At 34.4% G+C, this 4,781-nt stretch overlaps 1 protein-coding gene across 1 annotated transcript in view; it reads left to right on the top strand.

The window, feature by feature from the left end:
* The first annotated feature begins 3,523 nt into the window (after positions 1–3,523).
* The window catches only part of LOC107740387 (fibronectin type-III domain-containing protein 3a-like), a 93,146-nt gene continuing 91,888 nt past the window's right edge, over positions 3,524–4,781 (top strand). Inside the window, exon 1 of the mRNA XM_016552814.1 lies at positions 3,524–3,885. The gene's annotated coding sequence lies outside the window, so the exon portion shown is untranslated. The remainder of the gene's footprint in view (positions 3,886–4,781) is intronic.

The raw sequence follows: 4,781 nt of genomic DNA, 5'->3' as shown, positions 1-4,781 counted from the left end.
AAAATTATATATATATATATATATATATATATATATAAAAACAGCAAAGGCATTTATAATGTATACAAAATATTTCCATTTCAAATAAATGTTCTTATGAACTTATGAAATGTATTATGGCTTCTATAAAAATATTAAGCAGCAACATAATAATAAAAACACTATTAATTACTGAGCACCAATAATAACTGATAATGACTGAACAGCAAATAAGCATATTAGAATGATTTCTGAAGATTATGTGACACTGAAGCCTGGAGTAATGGCCAATGTAAATTCAGTTTTAACATCACAGGAATAAATTAAAATAGCTATATTAAAATAGAAAACAGCTATTTTAAATTGTAATAATATTTCACAATATCACTAAGATACTTTTCCAGAAAATTCTAAGATATCTTTCACCTTGTACCATCTTGACACCTAGCAAAGCTTGGATTCCCAAAATATTGGCTGCAGCTCCACCTGCCGGTCGTGCATTTTATCATCACTGTCTATAGACCCCATCCGTAGTAGAAAAAAAAAAATATATATATATATATATACTCGCAAAGAAACTGCTCTATTTTTGAAGTGTTTCGGTAAGGCAGATGTCAGAGCAATAACAACCAAATGCAGCCATACGTCGCAGCAGTTTCGGGAGAGCAGTTTCAGGTCAACAGTGTCAGTTAAATATTCAGGGTCTGTCTCAATACCCACACTTGCAGTCTTGCACTTGACCACTTGTCTTACATACTATTTCCTGTATTTGGCCAAAGTGTTCAAGTGGGCAGGAAGACTGCAAGTATGTGTAGAACTTTTGATTATACAATGGGACACACGTACAACAAGTGTTGTAAAAATGTACGTAAAGTTTCTATAGAGCTTTATTTTGTACATTTGTACATTTAAGACCACAAGTGTGCAGTGTTGCCAAACCCCTCCCTCAGAAAATCTCTAGAACCACCCTCAAAAGTCTCAATTTTTCACAAAAAGTCGCCAAATATGAAAACAAAGTAAATACAGGTAAATTTGGTAAAGGTAAAGGAAAGTAAATATATATACTTTACAAATGATGACAGTATAAAAAATATAACTTGATTGGCTCTATAGCTAAATTTGGCGACAAAATCCCCAAATTGGCAACACTGCAAGTGTGGGCATTGGGTTAGAATTAGTGACGAGTTTTCATGACGACATTGCGCCCTCTGCCGGTAAAGCTGTAAATGTAGCTACTATATTTTAACTATTTTTATAATAATAATAATAATAATAATAAAAACGTCACATTGTAATTTAAACAATCACTCACTATCAATCTCAGGAAACGAATGTGCAACATAACAGTGACAATTGCAGCAAATTGCAATTCAATAATTAAAGATATTTAATGCAATTCAATAATTAAAGATATTTAAAGATGTTCCAAATCAGTAGAAACAATAAGAGATTTTTTTTGGATGATTCTATTGATGAGGTTTAGTTTGCTTTCCCCTTCTTGTCAATGTTTTCATTTAGTTTTATCTATTTGTTTATTAGACTTTATTGTTGTTGTTATTTTATCATATTTATAATTGTATTATTTTTACTTTCATTTATTTTATTCATTCAGTTGTTTATTTTGCTATGTTTGCCATTTGTGTGTGTTTGTCCTCTTGTCTAATTTCGAACGCTCAAGGCATGTGTGGTATAAGTAGAACGTGTTAGATTCGAACATTGGAGGGCGATGTAACGGCAAAAAACAAAAACAAACAAAAAAACACACTGTTAAAAAATTAATCCAAATTAGAGCAAAGCTGTAATGACAAAAATACGATTTGAACGTTCTAATGTCTTTATTGTTTTTTTTAAACGATTTTTAAAATTGTATTTGTAATTTATAATTGTATTTATTTTACTTTCATTTACTTTAATCATGCATTTGTTTATTTTGCTGATTTGCTTGTGTGCGTGCACGTGTATGGAGGACGAAACTATGGAGGACGAAACCTGCAAAAACAATAAATAAATAAACAAATTCACAAATAAATAAATAAATATGCAAATAAATAAATAAATGTCTGTATAAATACACAAATTCTTGTTTAAATACATATAGAAATAATTAAACGTGAATAAAGTAGGCAAATAAATTAAATAAATTGGTGGACAAATGGAAAATGTTTAAGGAAGTGCTAAACTCATCCTATTTATTTTCCTTTGATCACTCATTTATTTCTGAATGTAGTTTCACATTTATTTTTCCTCTGCACAACATGCTAATGAGAGGGTGTCAACCATGGACTTGGTCGGGGTCATGTCATAGCTGGGGGCGCGGCTTTCCCGCTGACAGGAAATGCATGGTGTTAATCCAGTATGGCCTACGTAAAGTCACTTTTTCCGTTTAACAGAGCAAGATACATAAAAAACTGAGCTGTATTGTCCGTACAGTATCTGTGACTTTACAAACGACCCAAAGAAATGGCCAGTGTCCTGACGTCATTTTTTGTAACCCGATTGAGTCTCCAGCTAGAGACAACTGTAATATCAGTATCCCATGGTCATCGTGAGATGACTGGTATGAAGTGGTTTAATCGAGGAACAGACAGTTTTTTCCCCATTAGTTATCAGAACAGAAAATACAGGCGACAAAAGTATGTTTATTAAGCAAATAACGGTTCAGTATTGCAATTAAGAGCTATGTAAGCATTAATATTTTACATTGGCCACTTAAAATCTTTTATGATTTAGCTCTCTCATGATTATAACTACAAAACTAACCCTATGAAAAAGTGTAAGATAATAATCAGTCCCCTTGACTGATGAAGTTAATTCGCATGCGCAGGCAAACGCTCAAGCACGTCACACACGATCCGCCTACTCTTGACACCCTCTCATTAGCATGTTGTGCAGAGGGAAAAAAAATGTGGAACTACATTCAGAAATAAATGAGTGATCAAAGGAAAATAAATAGGATGAGTTTAGCATTTCCTTAAACATTTTCCATTTGTCAACCAATTTATATTATTTATTTGCCTACTTTCATCACATGTATAATTATTTATTTATGTATTTAAACAAGAATACGTGTATCTATGCACACATTTATTTATTTATTTGTGTATTTATTTATTTATTGTTTTTGCAGGTTTCGTCCTCCATACCCCCACCCCCACACTCCTGTTTTACGTTTACAAACCATAACCTTGCGAGCCCCCCTGTGGGAGGGACTACACGACTTGTGGCGCCATCTGTCGGTACCAATGAGGAACACCGAAACCTCCCACACATAAGACATTTCCAGGTAGTCGGACGTTTGAAAATTGAATTTCGAGTCATTTTCTAATAAAATAATTTTAATATTTCGGCCTGTAACAGGATATTGTAGTTAATATAAATAGATATAGATTTTAAACACTATGCAGCCTTTCGTACAGTTTTTGCTTCGATTGCACTATTGTCCCTGTCAACAACACGTATGCAAATGCTGCACAACTACAGACAGAAAAGTAGAAAGGAATGAAAGTTGACGCGGCTGTGATACGCATGCGCAGTGACATGTGTGTACATTCTTGAGCGGAAAATGATGGCGATTATCCCGACGCTTGAAGAGCCTGCGCTCGCTATGGATGGAGGTGGCCGTGAAAACTAACAACACTCGCGGGGAAAAGTTGTTTGCTTTGGACGATCGCGACCTGTCTCGGCCCCTGGACGTTTTCAGACGTAGAAAAAAGCGAGTGCATAAGGGTTGAGACTGTAAACTGGTGTAATATTCAAGCGTGAAAGAGCCACGTAGCTTATACAGATCCAGATCACACACACACTGGCCTAGTGCTTTTAAAGCCTCCACACACATAACGTTACACATCAACCTGAAGAAGAGAAGTGAACGAGAAAATAAGATATAAAAAGCGGAACGAGCTGTTGGTGAGTCGATACACGTTTGCAAATTATTTCGATTGACTAAATATTCATTTGCTCTGCATATGTAGGTGAATGTGCGTTTATTTTCTCTCTGCATGTAGATGTGATTGGTTAGCTGCTCTTTTTAGCCACGTTTGTGTGCAATGATAGGCATAATCAGTATATGGTTTAAAAGTCTATATGCAAAGAAATAGAGTAGGGCCTGAAGTGCACACGTCAACGTCATCTGATCACAGAGCTGCAGATTAAATACTGCTGCAGTCACTATACTCACTCTGGCTGTGTCTCAAAATCTACTGAGCTTTCTAGCTAGGCTGCACTTTTGGGGCATCACAGGCGCGTGCAGCAGCTTTGGTCTTCATTAATTTAAAAAACATGTATTCATTTATTAATTAACATGTTAAAAAAAACATGTATTAATTTATATCTGATAATGTTCAATTCTAACGTTCAAGAGCTTGAAGTACACGAGTGTTCGATTTGAACATTGGAGGGCGCCTGTGATGGCAAAATCATTAAATGTAAACGTTCACTTAGCACCCGAGATGTCCAAAATGTTCAAAAGTTCAAAGGCTTCTGTAATGAAAAAAAAGGTGCGATTTGAATGTTGGAATGCTTCTTTGATGTTTTCTTTGATCTGTCTGTCTATATACAGACACATGCACACACATTCCAAATAAAATCAGCTTATATTTGTAAAATGCCACAGCTTGTTTAAAAGAAATCTTGTGATATGATCAGAAAGTTTATCAACACTTTCAAAGCAACTACACCTTTAACAAAATGTTAGTGAATCAATCATTTTTAGTTAAATTTAATTAAATAATCTACGTTCCAGACAACTCAACTTGGAACTTTTTTCCACCTCTCACTTGAAAAAAAAAAAAAAAAAAACACTG

Source organism: Sinocyclocheilus rhinocerous, unplaced genomic scaffold (genome assembly GCF_001515625.1).
Source record: "Sinocyclocheilus rhinocerous isolate Xijiao unplaced genomic scaffold, SAMN03320098_v1.1 scaffold315, whole genome shotgun sequence".
NCBI lineage: Eukaryota > Metazoa > Chordata > Actinopteri > Cypriniformes > Cyprinidae > Sinocyclocheilus > Sinocyclocheilus rhinocerous.
The sequence above is the reverse complement of the archived record's forward strand: the minus strand, read 5'-3'. Positions and strand labels throughout refer to the sequence as shown.